The sequence below is a fragment of the Epinephelus fuscoguttatus genome, linkage group LG20 (genome assembly GCF_011397635.1).
Source record: "Epinephelus fuscoguttatus linkage group LG20, E.fuscoguttatus.final_Chr_v1".
Taxonomy (NCBI): Eukaryota; Metazoa; Chordata; class Actinopteri; order Perciformes; family Serranidae; genus Epinephelus; species Epinephelus fuscoguttatus.
Window position 1 is genome coordinate 37,105,008 of NC_064771.1, and position 20,919 is coordinate 37,125,926.

The 20,919-nt window shown below is 42.5% G+C and overlaps 2 protein-coding genes across 4 annotated transcripts in view; both read left to right on the plus strand.

The window, feature by feature from the left end:
* LOC125880644 (stonustoxin subunit beta-like) overlaps positions 1-20,919 on the plus strand; it is a 242,658-nt gene that overhangs the window by 49,237 nt on the left and 172,502 nt on the right. The gene's annotated exons all lie outside the window — the stretch shown is intronic.
* Positions 1-20,919, plus strand: part of LOC125880642 (neoverrucotoxin subunit alpha-like) — a 244,586-nt gene that overhangs the window by 19,852 nt on the left and 203,815 nt on the right. Inside the window, exon 1 of one of the 3 annotated variants that reach the window (XM_049563292.1) lies at positions 1,827-1,845. The exons of the other annotated variants lie outside the window; for them this stretch is intronic. The gene's annotated coding sequence lies outside the window, so the exon portion shown is untranslated. Of the gene's footprint in view, positions 1-1,826; positions 1,846-20,919 lie in introns of those variants that run through there. 3 annotated transcript variants of the gene reach the window in all.

Sequence of the window (20,919 nt, forward strand, 5' to 3'; positions counted from 1 at the left end):
TGTGATTAATTTCAAATTCTTGCACGTTGCTCTTTTGTATTTGTATTGTTATGACAAGTAAATTTTGAAAGGTAAAAGGGGTAGGTGTTTATCAGCTTTAGCTTCTACCTACACCCTTTCAGTTACATTGTTTATTGAAATGTACTGAAATAAACCCATTCATTCATTCATTCATTCAATCATTTGGTTTTTCTCTGGAAGCCTCTGTGGTCTGTGCTTTCTGTTAAGGGTGAGGCCTGTCGGTACCTTAACCCTGTTCAATTAATGACTTCACTGTTCTGATGAGAGAGGTGTGTCCGTCCACTCTCATCACCTGGGCTCTTCCTGTCAGGACATCAAGGATCCACATGCACACAGTGAAGTGTTTAATCCCAGCTCCTTGAGCTTTGTGTCCAGCCTGAAGGGAACTATGGTGTTAAACGTTGAACTGTAGACAGTCGCATAGCTTCCTGTCTTTTCCAGGTGAGACGGAGTGGTGTGGAGGATGTGTGCTATGGCGTCTGCTGTACATCGGTTAGAACGGTTGTAGTGCTTCATAGATTTTAGACCTTTGCCACATGCTTCTGGGACTGTCCTCCTGGAATTGTAGTTCAACTTTCTTCCTGTTGTCCTTTTTTGCCTCTAGTCTCAGATTCCTAAAATACTGTTACTCTGGATAGAACAGAATGACACCTTTGGCACCCTCCGCAGATCACAGAGGTCACTAAGTGCTTCACTGGAGTAAAAGTCATTAGTTAATTTCCCACTTTCCTCTGCTGTATATGATGCTGCTGAAATAAAAGCTAGAGAGACAGATAAACAATAGATGTGGTTTATGACTTATGATAAACAGTCTCTAGAAGTGTATGATTTAACTTTTCCAGTGGTTTAGTGTTAAAAAGTAAACTGTAATACCGTAATATTAAATTGCAATACTAGTACTAGTACTAATACTTGTAGGATTTCAATACTTAAAAATCGCAATACATATCTATCAGCACCCAAAAATGTTGATGGTATTGATCATCCCTTTCTGCCACAGCAACCTGTTTATACTGCACAAGTCCGTCTTGAAAAGGAGACATTATTGTCAATGAGACCGGCGTGGGAAGCTCCACAGGGTTCAGTGCTGGGTCCACAGCTGTTTTTGTTGTAAATTAATGACATTTGTGTCCAAAATAGTAATGTTTCTTTTATCTGCGGGTGATACAAATGTATTTGGTTCTGGTAAAGATTTTAAGCAGCTTCTGGAAATTCATATAAGACCAAATTCATAATTTTTGAGATAAAAAAAATCAGTAATCCAGCACAAATGATGATAAATGATGTTGAAATAGAAAGAGTTCATGAAAATAATTTTTTGGGAGTTAACTATACCAACATATTCTCCCTCCCAACTCGTCACATATCACCGCTTGGTCAGTGGACTTCCATGTCTTAACATTACGTCTTCGGCATCTTGGGTGCATCTGCTGTTGACGTTTTGGGACATCATGCCAATTTAGGACTGTTTCCCATGTTATGTAGACATCAAAAGTCCACTGAATAAGCGGTGGTATGTGACAAGCTTGGAGTGAGAATATGTTGATTAAATCCATTTAAAAAATAAATTTTAAATACACTAATAGTTAACTTGTTAAAATAGGAAAACAGAAATATTTTCAATATCAATGGTATTTTTTAATTAGACACATTCATCCACAGATCTCTCTGTGAAAGGGTTTCATACAAAGCATTTCTGCAGTAGAAAGTATTTCCATTCAGAGTGTCATTCAAACAACTCAACCATAATAAAGCATGGATCGTACTAAAATCTCATTTCTTTGAGGCTGTAATTTTGCCCTAGTGTTGAATCATCGACCTTGGGTAAGTCTTCTAACGTCTGACTGAAATTAACTTAATTCTTGCAGGGTCAGATGAAGGTCAAGGCTGCAAAATCTCTCCTACTATATAATTGCACTACTGTACTACTATATACTTTAACCCTTGTGCCCTCTTGAGAAAAAACCTCCTATATTTTCCTTATGACCACAAAATGGTCACTTTTTTAAAAAACTTTTGATCAGTTCCACCAGGGTTTTACATTTCATTCTTTTGATTAAAATGTTTAATAACTAAATTGAATCATTATTTAATTAAACTTTAATTGACTTCTTCATCATCAACAACAATCTGGTCTCCTGATTGAGTCTCCAAAGCTCTCTTTTGGCCGTATTAAGCCTTTGATGCTGGAGAAATTAACATGATATAGTATGCACTCTGAATTCAGCGATGACAAAGATTATTGTTGCACCTTGGATAACTGGTGCCTTTCATTTTCAGGAGAATTGGGTTTTTTAATGTTTTTAAGTGTACTTAATTTGGGGAAGCTATACGTGTGGAACAATAAATTCTATTAGCCATTTCAAAGAGGTGAGCTTATGTCTTTTTCTTATTGAATCGGTATCAGGTACCACTCAGGAAAGCTCTGCTGGTCTTTGACATGTTGAGGAGAGTCACTCAGGACATTTCCATGCACAGTTAAGTTGAGGTTACAGCTTGACGAGGACATCTAACTGGCCTACTGTTCTTGTCCCAGTATACAAGCACGGGAGGGGAATCCATTTATTGAGCCAAGTATGTGCGACTCCTCTACGATAGGTGGAGATATGCCCCCTTTCAGCTTGTTAGTATTGGACCTTCTTCCTGTTGACCTATTATGTCACAGACCAAACAATGGACAAACAAGTTAGCTATGGTTAGCTAGCAGCTCATGTGACATATGTCACTCACGTAGCATGCTATGCACACTATGTTGTTATTAACACCATAAAAAGATGCTAGATTTGTCGCTAGTCGTTTTTAACAAAGAAAAAGTCACTAAGAGGATTGGAAAAGTCTCCAGATCAACTCGGAACAACGGAATGAAACTTGAAAAATGCTCCGGTGGTGCTTTATATTTCAAGATTGCTGATTCGCTCATTTCGCTGTCAATCAAAAAGGGATTCAGCCTCAGACAGATCATCCAATCATCACGCAGAAGCCCAGCATCCAGGCCAGCCGAGGCCAGCCCACTGCCCCATAGACCCCCAGAGACGCTGAGCGTCCGATGGGCAGGACAAAACCAAGCATTTATCCAATGACTGTCTAGTTTCGCTGCAGTGGAACAACCCACTCTATGCTTCCCCACTGAATTCTTTGGACGCTGAGCCTCCACTGTTTAATGCACTGTGACGCTACGGGAATGAATGAGAAGAAAGTCGTGTCAGTGACCTATGATCAGTAGCTGATTCTGAACAAAAGTTGAACATGTTCTAGCGCATATTTAGTCAATGACATGAAAACACAAGAGTACATATTTGACCACTTATTTTTTTTGACATTTTAGGGGAAGCTGAGCTTCCCTTGCAGTCTTAGAGCAATCGCCACTGTATGACACTCTGCAAACACATCTATCCACAACACCTGCTGGATATGTTTTCCTGCATCAGTAGAAAAAAATCCCTAAAGTGACCACCTGAGTTAAACACTTCGTGCTGCTTCCTTCCTTCCTGTTGGTGTACGATCCTTCGATGACCTCTTTGGAGATTGTGTCATATGTCGCTGTCCTCTCTAGGTTATGTTTTCCTTTAGTCGCTGTTTCCTGTTTTATTTTGAAAACTCACCTCTTACCTCATCTTAGATTAACTTCCTGCCCTTGTGTTTTTGCCGCCTTTGTGATTGTCTGCCCTGATTAGTCTCACCTGTCCCTCATTATCCTTTCCTCCTCTTTGTATTCAGTCTGTATTTCCCTTTCTCTGGATCAGCTCCAGCATTTTTATCTGTAGAGTTCCTGAGTTTTTTGGACCTCGTCTTTGTCATCTTCCTGCCTGATCTCTTCGTCTTGTTTCTGCTCAGCCTCCTGAGCACCAGATATTCTGGTGAGTAAAAATTGTGAAATATGTTCATGCTGACAACAAGAAATATAAAGAATATCCACAGACTTGTATGTTTATGCTTTTTCCCCCACATAGGCTGTCAGAGTTCTTGAATTCGATTGTTCCAGAAATCCTATTTCTTCTAATAAGCGTCTGGATTCCTGATGATATTCTGACCAGGTGTGTGTTTCTCATTATGCCCCCAAAGATCTCAGCTGCTTGAAAAGTTGAACAAAAAACAACTCAGAGAGGGTTCAGCATGTCGACAGCTGAGCCTTTTCTGTTCCCTTCAGTGGAAGGACGACTTGACGGGATAAAGCAAAATCATTTTTTTGATAGTTTTGATGAATTATTGTGACACGCTGACATCACTGGCATGTCCTTGCATTCCCAAAATGACTTGAATTTGTTGTTGAAACTATTCCAGTGTTGTCTCAACTTCTGAGGCAGCAGCTGGAGAGGTTGCAGAAACAGCCCAAGGCTTTCTGCTTTTCACCAAGGTTTGTCTTAGAGGAATAAGCTGTGTCGATGTTAGACTGTATATGCAGTGGTGGAGGAGGGGTCAGTTCTAATGAAGAAATACCAAAACAAGTATTTGGTTTTTAAGTCAAATTTATCTTATTTTCAGTCCACCATCCTTTAGTTCTTTTTAAATGAGAGACAAGATAAGAGCAGGATGAATGCAGACAGTCTCAGAGTTGTCAGATTGCTTTCACACTCTTGTGTCTAATGAATATCTTGTCTATTAGAAACAGAGGTATTTTTCTCTGTCTCGTTTTTCATGAGCCTTCTGGCTAATGGCTGATTGTGGGTGTGGGTCAGAACCTGTTCAAACAACCATCCTGAAAGTCTCACACTGAAAAGGTCTCTGCTTTTCTAATGGGCCAGGAACTGCAGCTCTGAGCATTACTGACAGGTCCCACATGAACCTCACCACATGTGCCGCATTATTCAGACTGCAAACAGCACTGCCAGTATGAATGTGAGGAGGGAAAAGTGGATTATTTTAATGTTATCCCCTTCTCCCAGACTAGTTTTAAGAGGAGTGAAGTTGAGTCTTCAAACATGATCTTTCTCACCGATCACTCTCACAGGAAAAAGCTTCTTCAAAGCAAACTGAAATGGAAAATGTTCCTGACTGACAGGTAACAGCAGAACAATACGCTGGCCTCTGATTCTTATCTTTCCAAAAATAGACGAGCTCCGTCACGTCATCACAAATCTCCTGACGTGAAAGCAGAATGATTTATTTTAGATTTTACTCAAAAAAAAACAACTTTAAAAAAGCCTCTCAGATACAGTGAGAAGAGAATTTATAGAGACTTTCAAACCCTACTCTCAAACACACACACACACACACACACTCGTGACGTGGTTTCCTGCTCTGAGGTCTTATTGCAGTCGGCCTCAGACAGCTGTCTCACCGCTGATGGATGCGATCTGATCTGTCTCCTGCTCCCTGCGGCTCAGCCTAATCTGTGCAACATTATTGCTTTGTTTGGAAAGTTGATTACTGCTCCTCCGCTGGTGGCTGAAGAAACGATGCGGTGCAGTCGCCACTCAAATGATCCTCAGAGTCTCTTCTGAAACAAACATGAACATGTTTGTCTTACTACGCTTCATTCAGTACATTCATTCGCAAAAGCCTTGGTGTGTCCTCGGCACTGTAACTTTGGAAGGTCTCAGATAAACTCAGGATGAGGACTGTAGATTGTGTTCCCATCTACAGAAGAGTATTAGGGCTCGGTATAGAGAAAAATGAGAGGAGGAAGGTTTATTTAATTTTGCTTTTTAGTTGAAGTTGAAATGTCAAGAATAAAGTCAAAATGCAGGGAATGTCAATAAGTCGAAATTATGAGAATGGGAAGAATAAAGCTGAAATGTCAAGAAAGAAGTTGAAATATCAGGATTAAAGTCAAAATATCAAGAATGTCGAGTATAAGGTGGAAATTTCAAAAATAAAGCTGAAATGTTTAGAGTAAAGTCAAAATGTTGAAATATCAAGAATGAAGCCAAAATTCCAAGAATGTTGAGAATAAATTAGAAATGCAAGGAATATCAAATACAGTCAAAACGGCGAATGCAGGGAATGTCAAAAGTCGCAATTATTAAAGTCAAGAAAGAAGTTAAAATATCAGAAATATAATCAAAATGTCAAGAATGTGGAGTATAAACTTGAAATGTCATGAAAAAAGTGGAACTGTGGAGAATAAAGTTCAAATGTTGAAATGTTAAGAGTATGTCAAAATTCCAAGAATGTAGAGAATAAAGTTGGAATGTCAATAACAGAGTTGAAATGACAAAATGTCAAAGACAGTTGTAATGTTGAGAATGTCGGGTGTAGAGTTGAAATTTCAAGAATAAAGTTTATACGTTATGAACAAAGGGAATAGTTGATGTGTGAAAATGTGAAGAATAAAGCTGAAATGATGAAATAACGTCAGGTGTAAAGTTGAAATTGTAAGAATAAAGTTAAAAAGTCGAAGGTAGGGAATTGAGTTGAAATGTCAATAATACAGCTGAAATGCTGAGAATGTCGGGTGTTAAGTTGAAAGTTCTGGAATTTAGTTTATATGTTACAAATGTAGGGAATAGCTGAAATGTCTACATGTCAAGAATACAGTCAAAATGCAATAGTCAGTGCCAATGTAGGGGATAGAGTTGAAATGTTACAAAATAACGCTGAAATGTCAAAACATTGAGAATAAAGTCTAAACTAGTCCATAGCCATTGGTAGCTTTGTCACCTTCTACCTATGCCAGTCCTCAATGCCTATGTGCAGTTTCACATAGATTGACCACGTCAGTGAGTAGAAAAACGTGGGACAGACAGAATGACTGACTGACAGAATGACACACTGACAGTTTCCGTGATTATGTACAGCATACCATACCATGACTTAGTCACACCAAACATTAGAAACAACACCAACATTGGTCCACAGGGAGAGCCACAGCGATCGGTCGCATTTTAGCCATTTTGAAGCATTTTTCTGTTGTTATAGCGCCACCCAGTTGCCAATTAGAGTTAAATTTCTCCAGTCACCTTGAGGCGTCCTGTTCTACATATCTACCAAGTTTAGTAAAAATCCATATGGCGGTTAGGCCTAGATAAGAAATGAGCTCTCTAGCGCCCCCATTTTGTTTGATGGGCTCAATAATGGAGGGTCCCCTCAGATTATGTGTGGTCATATGCCTACAAAGTTGCGTGGTGATGGGTGAAACCCTTGAGATGTTCTACACCTTTATGTGATGAGCCACGCCCTCCGCAATAATCATTGCCTTATAGAAGCTCAGTTTTAGGAAGTTTTCCAACTTTTGCCAAGAGGGAACTTTAGATATTGCTCCCTAGATTATGTTCACCCAGTTTCATGCAGATCGCTCAAACTTCCTAGGAAGAGATCCATTTGAAGTGTTTTTCAAAAAATTCAAAATGGTGGAAAATCTATATAAGCGGAAGTTATGGGTTCTTGAGGCAAATGTGTTCCTCATGAGGAGAGGCATCTCTGTGCAAAGTTTCATGTCTCTACCACATACGGGGCATGAGATATGCCCATTCAAAATTTGACATTTCAATGGGTTGCTATAGCGCCCCCCTTTGGCCAATTGATGTAATATTGCTTCATTGGCATCCTCCCATGACCCTCTACCACTGTGCCAAATTTCACATGGATTGACCAAGTCAGTGAGGAGAAAACGTGGAACACACACACACACACACACACACAGAGTTTTCGTCATTATTTAGTAACATATAGTAAGATGACGAAATACATTTGCAATGCTGAGAATGTCGAGCGTTAACTTGAGATCTCAAAAATAAAGTCAGATTCCAAGAGTGTTGAGAATAAAGCTGAAAGGCTGAGAATGTCGGGTGTAAAGTTGAAAGAATTTAGTTTATATGTTACAAATGTAGGAAATAGCTGAAATGTCGAACATCAGGAATAAAGTCTAAATGCCCAGAATGAAGATGAAATTCTAAGAATAAGTAGAAATGTTGAGAAAATCAAGAACAAAGTCAAAATGTTGTGATAAAATTAAAATGTGGACAACCATGGATCTGTCTATTACCCGCTGTTTCAGTTTACACTAATGCGACCACTTCTTCCAAGTTTGTATTTCACGTCCAAAATGCCCCCAGAATTTATTCATTTATGTTTTTAGTCCCTGTGAGGAGAGTGGTGCTCATTATCTGGAAACATGAGGACATTCACACATACATACGCACCAGTCGGCCCCTGCTGCTGATGTTCACACACTTTTAGCTGTATTGTCTCACACAGCCCTTAAACAATTTGCACCTTCCCCATCACACAAATACACACACATATTGTCAGTTATTGTCAATATGCGAGTTGCACAGGGAAGCAATGAAAGTGTGTAATGATGCTACCTGACAGCCCATTAAACCGGAGAGAGATGAGGATGCAATTAGATTGTCATCCACGCTGGAGTCGCTGCGACAAAACAGATGGAAAGAGAGGAAAGAGAGGAGGTTTATTTTTGGAGGGTGTGGAGTCTTTTCAGTGTGAGCGGGCGATTTCTGTGCAGACGTTTGATGTGATATCAGATGATTGAGAGATGATGATTATTGTGTGTGATCAGCTGAGCTGTGGTGCGTCTGTTGGCCAGCGTTGAATCAGCTGCTGAGCTAAAGTCAAGCTGAAGATAAATTTTTAGCGGATGTCAGAGGAAGAATGTGATATTGTACGTTTCTGTAAACCACAAATATGTTTTATGTTTCATACGTATCATATCAATGTTTCTGAAGTGACAGCTCAGTCTCACTCCCAACTTGTCAAATGCCTGAACTTTGTCAATGGTCTCTGCGTCAGATACCGATGCACAAAGGCACCTCTTACGGCAGTACGCATTGCACCAGGAAAAATTAGGTTTTATTCGCATTTTTTTATTTCTAAGTAATTGACCTATGGCTAAGCCGCGTCCCCCTCCCCTCACTCAGACAAACTATCAACATTCAGTGACCGGCGCTATGGCAGGTGTCACAGTACACGGCATTTCACAGGAGGCAACTGATGATTTTTGGGGACATAACGATCAGATGTCATTGAGAAGTAACCAAAAGGGCCTAAACTACGCATTGGAGGGATATATTCATCATTTTATTGTTGAGAAGGTCGATGAAAAGCTTAAATTACAAGCCAACATTTACAGGTCACAGTGTACGCTTGTGAACCGCATCTGGTTGCCGTCACCATCAAAGACAACAAGTTAAAGTGCCACTGAAGTTAAGGTTTTTGGCTCAGAATATGAGAAAAGGATAACGGCCTTTTTACCATCTTTACCAAGAGTGTCTCTCCGTTAGTTTGGTGCTACAGTATTTACACTGAATCATTCAGCATAACGTTTGCCAACCTTTGTTATCTCTGCCATTACAGATAAGTTAATGAAGCTAAGCTCCAGAAGTTAACGTTAGCTTAACTAGAGCCCTTTGGACAACAGCTAACAATGATGTACCATCACCAAAGTACAAAACTAGAACAAAATAGGCTAATGAACTCCCAGCAAACAAGGTGACATGATGAACAACGCAGCTAGGAGCTAACGTTAGGCTAACTTTAGCTAACGTTAGCTAGAGATGTTAAAGATAACTTTATATTTCTTTCCAGCAAAGTGACAATATGTTGCCTCAAACACAATGTTGACTTACCTTAGAACAGATGTAGACATCATTGTTAATCTTATTCACGTTGAGTTGATGTTGTGGTCTAACGTTACCACACAACTTTATCCAAAGGAGACACTTTTCTCGCTTGAGATGTGGTTTAAAGTGTAAAAATACACCTGGTCACCCAGCCTCTCAGGATACCTTGTGTCAGAGTTGCATGTACCCCATGCACACCGTTTGACCATTTTTAAACTTCAAATCTCAGAAAAAGCTCATAAAACCGAACAAAACTGACTTTCTGTAATGCATTTCAATGGACGTCCAGGCAGAGAATGTCCCAGTGTATGGGAATGGCTACACGCACTGTGATTGGCTCATTGCGTTTGAGGGTGGGACTTAGCCATAGGTCAATTAGCGCCATAACTAAATTAAACTTGGCTGAATAAATTGGTTCAAACAAACTCAGGACTTTCGCCCAGGAGCAAATGATATAATAGCTATAAATGCTATTCCACATAAAATATTTTTTTTAAAAAAATAGAATTTAACTGAAAGAACTATTTAGTTAAACTAATAATTTCCTATTTTCTATTGTATTTTTTGTCATATACAGATTTGTAATGCTGATTTCTGAGTAATTTGTTTGTTGATGAGCATCTACCGCAGTACAGTGTAGAGTGAGAAAGTCCATATTGGGTGGGCAGGAGGGGAGGTGGATGGATCAAACAAACTCAGGACTTTCACCCAGGAGCCCGCTGGTTCCTGTGGCTCAGCCTAATCTGTGCAACATTATTGCTTTGTTTGGAAAGCTGATTACTGCTCCTCCGCTGGTGGTTGAAGGAACGATGCGGTGCAGTCGGCACTCAAATGATCCTCAGAGTCTCTTCTGAAACAAACACGAACATGTTTGTCTGACCGCCCGTCATTCAGTGCATTCGTTCACCTTGGAATATTTTTTTTTATCTCTGTCATCTTTGTGAATTAAGTTAGACCTCGGAACAACAAGAAAAGATGCATCTGAGGATCTCAGGCTGCAAAGAGGAACACAGGACAATAAAAGATATGTTATATGACTTGGAGCGAGGCCTCTCAGGGCTCTGTAAGTAATCAATACAATCTTAAAATCAGTTCCTAAGGCAACAGGTGACCAGCGTAGGGAAGCCAGGATCGGTGTGATGTGGTTGTGTTTTCTAGTCCGGGTCAAGATTCTGGACAGGGGCGTAAATATAGACAGTGCAGTCACACTGGGGCCCGTGGGGTGGAGGGGCCTGACTGCCACCTGGAAATACATCGTGTTTAAAGAGGAACTCAAAAAGGCCAAACCCATCTCCATCATGTTTTGTATAACTCGTAACTAGGGCGCACTAGGGCCCGTCGTAACTACCTCACGCCACTGATTCTGGCAGCTGAGTTTTGGATGAGCTGGAGGCACGAGAGAGATGTTTTACTGATGTCAGAGGAATTTCAGGAACGAAATCAACAGTTTCCAGATGTTTGTTAGAAAGGAATGACAGAGAAGGGACAGAGAACCACGACTGTTTGATATTTGAACGTTGGCACCGTCTTGTACCGTGATCAATATCTCTGATCAGCATCAAGCTGCAGGAAATTCTGTGACGTCCACTTGTGGATGTCATGAAGCAGGTTAACAGTGTGTTTGGTCGTTATTGGCTGGAGCTGATAGTGTGCTGTGTTCAGATCCAAACTTTACACATTTGGATACCTCTGTGTGTGTGTGTGTGTGTGTGTGTGTGTGTGTGTGTGTGTGTGTGTACTACATGACAGTGTGTGTGTAACCGTATTGACACAAAAACACACTTTCTTTTGTGCAGAGTTTGAAGAGTTTTGCAAGAACAGTTTGTTTCTGCAGGAGACGTAAAATGTTTTGTGATTAGCGTGAAGACGTTTGCAAGATCTTGACGTTATAATTATGAGATCCTGATCTGAGGGATGTGCTTTTGTTGTTGTTTGGTTGCGCCATCCTGGAATGTAAACAGCAGACACCAAAGAATATCTGGCGTGTGATATATAGACGTGAAAGGCGAGAGTGAAGCAGCAATATGTGACGCCTTCTGAATGAGAACAAGCCGGATATTCGCCATTTTCTATGGCTTTTATCTTCAATAGCTCCGTAGCAAAGCCTCAATTTCTCCCAGTTTGGGGACCTGTTGGAAACTAATTCAAGCTGATATTTCACAGTCTTACTCAGCTGGAAATAATCAAAATGACGATGCAGTTGAGAGCACAACAACCTGAACGTCTGTCCAACACGTGCAGTTAAGGACCGTAGTAAAAGTGCACTACGACCCTTTGCAGTATTCAATAACTTTTTTGTTTTTCAACACAGAAATATCAAACCACTGCCGTTGTGTCATGACCTGTTTCCTTAACTGTGCACATTTCAAGACTCATTCATGAATATATTGACATGAAACCACCTCTGATGTGTCTTCGACTTTCTCTCACAGCCCTCACAGCTGTTATGAGACGAGTGTGAGACTGCCCTCAGCAAATCCCTCACGATGTGTTCACACCAAACACAATACCAATTTTTCACGTGGTTACTCGCATGAATTTGAACACCAGAATATTTTGTTTTGACTCACTTCATGCTTGCGTTAAATTGCTGAATTGATGAATGGATTTCCACCAGGACGTCCTCAGCGTCAAACGTCACTGGAGGTTCTAATGCTGATTGGCTATCACAGCGCCAATTGGCAGCTGAAGTTCAGATGTGATTAAACGTAAGATGCAAAGTCACGCTCCTTGCTTAATTTGCGGCGCTGAATTTTCGTATTTTGCGTCATTAACGTTCATCACCCCAAAGTCAACAAGCAAATTAGTTCTGTTGTCAAAACTTTTTCCAGCTGAGATTTCTGGCCAAAGTCAAGCCGTGTCTGTCTTATAAGGATTTTGAGAGAGTCGTACATGCTTTCATAACAACTCGGCTTGACTACTGTAACTCTCTCTATGTGGGTCTGGACCAGTCATCACTCCGATTGCAGTTAGTGCAAAATTCTGCTGCTCGGATTTGAACTAAAAAAAGAAAACATGAGCAAGTCACTCCAGTCTTGTTCTCACTTCACTGGCTTCCTGTCCACTTCAGGATTGATCTTAAGATTTTATTGCTTGTTTTTAAGGTTTTAAATGGCATGGCACCTCCTTACTTATGTGAGCGACGCATCCACACACCTGTCAGAGTTTTGAGATCATCCAGTCAGACGTTGCTGGATGTCCCTAGATCCAGACTAAAAAACAGAGGTGACCGAGCTTTTTCTGTGGCTGCTCCTAACCTTTGGAATAGTTTACCCATGCAGATAAGAACTGCTCAGACCGCTGAAGCTTTCAAGACTTTACTAAAGACGATTTTTTTATTTGGCTTTTAATGTGAGCTGATCTTTGACATATTGACTCCACATGTTGTTTTTGTTTGCTTGCCCTGTGTTTCTGTTTTTTGTTAGTTTCTTTTATACTTGTGAAGCACTTTGGTGAACTCTGGTTATCTCAAGGCAATTGAATCGAATGCAACTGGACTTAGTTTTGTTTTAGAAGATGTTTCAGCTCTTATCCAAGAGGCTTCATCAGTTCATGCTTGTCTGACTAGGCTGGAACTAGTCTGACAAACTGGTGTGGAAACAACCCAGGTATTTAACCTCTGGGGAGGTCTTCACAAGGCCAATGATATCATTGTTTCGTTAGTGCTCCAATGGTGTGTCAGCGACGGTCGTTGAAACTCCTGCTGCTGTGAATTTTCATCCTTGCCCAGGAGATTTAACATCTTAACCTCTAAAAACAATGGTCGTTCACAAATGGCCTCATGTGACTCTAACGACTCCAACGACCACCGTTGCAGCAGGAGTTTCAAGACTGTTGTTGACACACCATTGGAGCACTAACGAACCACCTTGTGAAGACCTCCTCAGAGGTTAAATACCTGGGTTGTTTCCACACCAGTTTGTCAGACTAGTTCCAGCCTAGTCAGACAAGCATGAACTGATGAAGCCTCTTGGATAAGAGCTGAAACGTCTTCTAAGACAAAACTAAGTCCAGTTGCTCGATTCAGTTGCCTTGAGATAACTATGGCCTGGATAAATGAGAATATCCACAGGCACATCAACTCTGGTTGTTTTTAAATGTGCTATATAAATAAATTTGACCTTAGGCCCGTTTCCACCGCCGGAACTTCGGGGTAATTTTACGGGGGCCGGGGCCGTTGGTGCGTGTCTCCACCGCAGGAGCCACTCCCGAAGGACAGAGTTCCAGAACTTTTACAGGGGCTAAACAAGTCCCTGCCTGACTCACAACGGCCCAGAGAGACGCCTGGCTGGGGCTTGGGGTTTACTTGGTGCTGATTTGATATACTCGAGGCAGGATGTGATGTCAACAGAAAGCGACAAAATAGCCAGCATTTTTCCCAGTCAAAATGGTTGCGCAACGATTCACACATCCAGAGCCCAGTAACTTTACAGGAACCTTCCTCCTACTCCACCCTCTCAGTGGAGACACGGCGGTTGAGAGGGCCGAGCGAGAGGATGTTCCTGTAAAGTTCCTGCCCCCCAAATAGTACCAGGAACTTCTTCCGTGGAAACGGGCCTCTTGACCTTGATGCCACCGAGCAGGATTGTGCCTAATTGTGTCTTTACATTGACTTTATATGTAATTCACTCATGTGAATTGCTTTATTCACACCCGGTGTGTACACAACATTAGAATCATTATTACTGACTTGTTGAGAAGGGTCTGGCTGCAGAGCTCCAGCCTCAGGCTCCACCTCCAGCGCTGGGACCCACAGTGGACATCATGTGTTCATTGCGCTTCCTTATCAATAAATAATGTTTGCCACATAGATCTTTGTTTTCAGTGAATGCAATGCACGTCCATACTTTTGCAAAAAAGAAAAATGAAGATAGAAGAAACTGCAAACAGAGTGAAGAGTTCTCTGTGAACTTGCTGAATGCACTGGCTGCAGGTGTTGATGGTTTCAGAGTCAGAGCTTCAGGAATCCCTGTCAGTGTGTGAGCATTCACAAAAAAACTGCTTGTGAACATTAAATAAAGTCAACCTGTGATCTCACTTCCTGCTGGTGTTTGTGCTTTTTGAACCCCGACCCTGGAGGAGGTCGCTAGCACCCTCTACCAGAGCAGAGCCTCGTCATCATCAAAGACTGTACTCACCCAGGACACCATCTGCTTGACTCGCTGCCCTCTGGAGAACACAACAGATCATACACTCACACACTCAAACAGCTTTTCCCCGACAGCTATAAGGTCTTTGAAGGCTTCAGATACACAGGATTATAATTACTGCACTCTATGTGCAACATTCATTAACATTCTGTTTGTAGTTTTTATTACACTCATTTTGGTTAACTGTCGGCACCTTACATGAGTACAGTAGTATATAAAAGGGATTAATACTGTTGGTTTTTTGGTGTACACAGATATTTGTGTGTTATGTGTTCCTTGTTTGTCGCTTTCTTTCTGCCTTTTGAACAGAGGAGGACTTTGAATATACAGTTTCTTGACTTCCTTCCTCCAGCACTGAAATTACTTCATCTGTTTTTGTTGGTGTTGTTTGTCTCTGTGCAAAGAAGTAAACCTAAGTAAACCTGAATCATAATGTGAAAGACAATAAGAGTGTGTGATTGACTGATGTTTTCCCTTCACGATTCTTCCTGTGTGTCCCCTTCAGTGTAAAAGCCTCGCAGTAGCAGCTCGTGGCCAGTAGGAGGTGTGATGCTCCACCGATGGACTGCAGCGCCCCAGCTGGAGCAGGCTGAGTGTGTGTGTGTGTGTGTGTGTGTGTGTGTGTGTGTGTGTGTGTGTGTGTGAGAGAGAGAGTACTGGGAAATAATTTACAATAAAATGATTACCAAGAGTCATAACGACGTATAAAAGGAATGAATATTACACCAATTTAATCTAATATTATAAACCTGACAGAATGTAATGTAACGTGTATCAGATGTATTATATAGTAACATTATAATCTAATGTTGTTACTGTTATTAGATGACGAGATCACACAATATTTAATCAGCAATACTTCTATCATCGTCACAAAATATCTTTTTGGAGTCCCAGTATTGAATTCTACATTATATTAAGTATTTAAGATTAATTAAATAGAGAGATGAAGGCGCCACATGCTGAGGATGATGATGATTAATTAGAGCTATAATAAAGCATTGATGATGATGATTTTATTGAAAAGTGTTGACTGTGATGAGACGGCTGACATGGATGAATACAGGGATGATGATGATAATGATACAGTATAAACTACTGCTGATGTTTCGGTATTGATGATGATGATGACATCATACCGATGAAGATATTAATCCTTGAGCTGAACAGAAAGTAATTTGGGTCAAAGTGTGAGTCTTGGTGAAGAGGAGGTCTCTGTGCCGACTCTCCAGGGAAACCATCACACACACCACAGTGTCCATGGTAACCATGACTGAGGTGAACAAGTCCGTCAACAAGTTCACTGATCATCTTCGAGCCTCATCAGCTCAGAAACACTCAGCAGGTGTAAAGTCACAGAGACGACACACTCAGGTCTGTCAGGTGACATTTAGAGTCTTCTGATGACGCAGGTTCAGATCCCACGTCCACTCCAGTGGACAAAACTCCTGTAGTGTGTCTAGCTCTATGATAAATGTCCTCTGACTCCACCTGAATGCACAGACTGACTTGATGGGATGCCTGTGAGCCAATCACAGTGTTCCACAACATCTAAAGTGGACTGCGCTAGAGCCACGCCCCCTTTTTAACAAACATGGCGGAGGTGAGGAGGAATCTATTTATCATATTGTTGAAGTTCATTATTTGTGTTTAAACTGAAGCAAACATGACATGTTTAATTACAGATACATGTAAAATAAATCACATAAAAGATTCACAGCTTTTACTCAGATTATTTATTTGTTTAATTTGTTTGTTTTGTTTGTTGTCTATTTGGACAGACGGGGATCTGAGTGTCACCAGAAAGTGAAACACTGCTCAATACTTTTCTGATTTGATTTTCTAATGATACAATTAACTTCAAATGCGTCTTATCGACCACGTCCACAGGATATTTATCTCAGGACGTTTTCAAGTGTTTTCTGGAGAAACTTCAGAAATTGAGAATGTTTTGAGTCGTGATGAAAAATACAAAACAAAGTATATACGGAGCGTTTTTTAAAGCATCACTTTATTAAATGATATGAGCTCATCATCCATGGTAAAAATAAATAAAGAATATTTCTAATGATATCACTCGTTGAAATGGACAAAACAAAACAAAAAAAAATATGATAAAGTAATATAAGTAATCTTTTTTTCCCCCAAATGATTTATGAGGTCATTTCGAGTAGAAATACACATTTGCATTTTTTTTAATTTATTTTTTTATTTATTTTGATGTGTGTGTGTGTTTGAAACATAACTTGGTTATGTCTTGAAAGGGTTAAAATACCACTTGTTCTTTTAAAGGAACGCAGTGGAGTCCCTCAGGCCATAAATGTTACTGACAGGCTCTGATGAGTCAACGATGGAACGGATAACACAAACAATAAATAAATAACAATGTGAGGTAAATAGTCAGAAAATATTTAAACTGCAGACTTTTGTTTTTTAGGTCTCCCTGTCCTCTGCAGCCAGTGTGTCTTTGTTTATTAAAGTCTGAACTGTTCAATTATTCCCAAAATTTTCTCCTTTTATTGCATCATTTACTTTGTGGGAATGTGGCAAAAAATAAATAAATCATTATTTATTTGTTTGTTTATTGAACTGGATACATGATGGGAGGCTCAAAACGTTGTATATGTTTTATATAATATCTCCTTCATTCACTTATTTAACATCCACTCCTCAGTCTTCTGCACAGTAACATTTGGCACTTGCAGGACTCCGTACAAGCGGCTGCAGCCTCCGGAGGAGCTGTCCGGTCCCGCGTGGTGCTGAAACTGTCCAGGCTCCTCAGCAGGCAGCACCTCCTGAAGTTCCGTGAAGCTTCATGTGGACACTTTCGCCGAACTAGACTTGGCCAAACAATTAAAAGACATTTCTGAGTCTCATTCATTCGCAAGAAATATCCTTTAATTGTAAAGTCAAGTGTAGTAATCTTCACTTCCGGAGTGGGAACAGTGCCGCTGGTTCCCGCAGGTCGTCAGCCCCTCCTGGCGCGTGTGAAGCGACAAAAAAAAAAAACAACACCTGGAATGACATCACGGGAAAGGTCAGTGACGTCACGTGCATATACCACCGCAGCGGTCACGGGTTACAGAAGACAAACACATCCATGACTTCATGAAACCTGGCTGCACCTGCAGCAGAGGCAGCTTACCGCCGCAGCGTCAGTGCGCTGTGAGAGTCGCTGCATCCTGCCGTCAACACGTCTCCCTCCTCCCGGCTCCTCCGGTACCGGGACACCAGCGTGTCCGAGCCTCCGTTCCCGTGGAGCTGAGGAGTCCGCCTCCCCCTTTCACTCCCATCTATCCCTTCCCCCAAATCCTTCCGACGCGCTGCTCCTCCATTTGTGACCCTTCGCTTCCTCTTCTTCTCTGGAAAATCCTGGGAAGATTTTACGCACGCGCCAAAGTCTGTCCTCGCCTTGTATCCGGACGCATGAGCGCAACGTTACAACTCAACATGTTAGACGTGTCGGAGGTTTATTCTTACCAGCCTGACACTGGTCACTGTTTTTAAGCGAAACCTGCTCCGTATCTCGGGTCCGCGCGCCGCGCGTCATCCACAACCTCTCAAGCTGCCAGGGGAAATACCGCATCACACCGGTGTCACTCACACTTGACCCGAAATTCATTCAAGCTCCTGAGACTCGAGACATCTACACAGCCAGCCGTTGCTGAGATTAAGTTGCTCAGCTCACAACTGCCGCGTTTCTCTCCGTGTGTCCACCGCGGGAAAAAACAGCTGGGGAGCATTGTGTTGAATTTACGCACAAACACCGGAGCGCGGGCGGAATAACGCGGTGTAGCAGCAACACGCGGAGTAAATCCAACGCTTAACAGCTTCATTGCAACGCGGCACTGCGGTGGTAACGGCTCCTCTTGCCGGCGCTGAATCAACCAACTTGAGTCGGTGTGGTGAGCGCGTCCAACGCGTGAAACGTAAAGTCGGGCTGTCGCAAGTTCATTACAGGACCGGCACCGACGACCTCCCACCCCCCCGCAAAAACACCTACCGACCAACCGACTCTCCGTCCGGGGCGCGACTACCTCCGCGTCTCGCTCCCTCTCACCCCCGTCTCCTCCGCGGTGCGCACCGGCTCCCATCCATCCCTCCATCTCTCTCCATCTCCATCCCTCGCCTCTCTTTTCTCCGGTCGGGCTTCCAGCGCCGTAGATAGAGGCTCTGCAATCACGTGGGTCGGGGGAGAAGAGAGAGAGAGCGAGAGAGAGCGTCCCTCCTCCTCCTCCTCCTCCGCAGTTTGCAGTGTGGTATGTCCCAGCCTCGGAGGTAGCGAGTCAGAGCTGCTCGTCTGGCGGATCGCAACCTCTGAAACAAACCCCGGTGTCTTCTCTCATCCGTCCCCGCTTCCCTCCACACTCACCCGGGTTTGTTTCTCTCCGGAGCCCTGGACGCATCTATTCTTTCTTTTTCTACCCTTCTTCTTCCTCTCGACTCCGGCCAACAGTTTGGTCTTTGGGATTTGGGCTTTTTCTTTTTTTTTCTTTTTTTTTTTTTACTATTCGGTGGTGATTTCACTCAGCACAGTTCCCTGCTGCCGCCGCCGCCGCCGCTGCTGCTGCTGCCGCTTTTACGCACCGACGCTTATTTTGGATTTGCTCATCACTGGAGAAAAAACACCAAAATCAGCGAGGTGGATCCGTGGATGCGCCTTTTTGGCTCAAACTGGAGATGGAAATGCTGACATTGTTATTTCATTCCCTGTGGATATTGCAATGCAACACAGTGAGCGCCGACTCCATCATTCACATTGGTAAGACACCAACCGGGGCTTCTTCTCTTTTTTTGGCTTTGCTGTGCAGGGCTTTGGCTGTAGGGAGACACGAGCTGGTGGCTGCATGCAGGGACGCTTCACATGCACAATGTGAGCAGAGAAGCAGGTTCCTGATGGCTTTGTGGAATGTGGACTGATTAGTGGGGTTCAAGTTGAGCTGAGGCAGAATCTGCATATCAGAGTTTCCGTGCATGCACTGATTGTCAAAGCTCCTCTCCGCTCTGGACCCGAGCTCACATCTGATTATCATTCCGATCCGTGCTCGGATAATGTGTCGGAAGGAAGGAAGGAGGCTGTTGCATGTAGGCTCAGACGCACGCAGCGGAGCCTGGTAGAAGTGCCCGCAAAGTGTTGCGCCGTGCCATCCATCCCTCCATCCCTCCATCCATCCCTCCATCCTTCCCAGGCAGGGAGAGCTCGTGTCGATGCATATTCAAATTCACATGCAGAGAACCTGAAGCTGGCAGCAGAAACTGGCCCGACATGGGTGTTTGGAGGGTTTTGCTTCATCCATCCATCCATCCATCCTCTCTCTCTCCCTCCCTTCCCCCCTCCCCCTCCTCCTCCTCCATCCCTCTCTCCCTCGCCTCCCCTCATCTATAAGCCTGAACTTTGAATTAGACGTGAGTGAAATGTTAATCAACTCTGCCAGGGGAAGCGATGACAAAGGGGACAAACGCCGACTGTTCGGGCTGTGAAACAACAACCAAACAGCCAGTTGGCGAGCTGCTCCTCTTCATCACCTATTTTCCTTCCATATCAGTCAAGTCACTTTTTCAGTCGCAGCAGGAGTTGATGGAGGAAAGCGGAGTCAGGGAGGATCGGAGGGGATTCTGAGAGGAGCGCAGACTCAATGAGACACCACCGACTGATCGCACGCTCACAGCCGCACGCGCTTTTCATATAAACTCCCCAATTTGCACTAATTCCACTCAGAGGCTGCTGTTCGCCCTGAGATGATTGGATGCGGCACGCAGCCGCCTTCAGTTTGGAATACAGCCATCCGGTTTGTAAGAGGAGGAAGTAAAGAGAAATAATACTCCAGATCTGCTCTGCAGCTCAGACCGTCAGCCCCGGCCAGTGGCAGCACTGCGGTGGCCTGTTGGTTTGAGCCAGGAGAGGGGGGGAGGGGGCGGGGGAGGGAGTGAGAGAGGAGGGGGGAGGCAGAGCCATTCATCTCATAAGAATACACTTCCTACTTTAATGGTCACACTGCGTCTCCATCATGGAAACATGTCAGGCAGTGTTTTATATGCTGCAACACTTAATGATGACAAACTGGCAGTACACTCTAAAAAATATTCATGGTGTCAGTGGTTTTTCTTTTTTAGTTTTCAGCATAAAAAAAATGCGTTTGTTAGGTTGGTCAAAATCCAAAACATTTTTGATATTTTTTCAGTAGGCCTGAATTAAAATAAAAACCTTAGTTATTTTTTTTTAAAGAAAT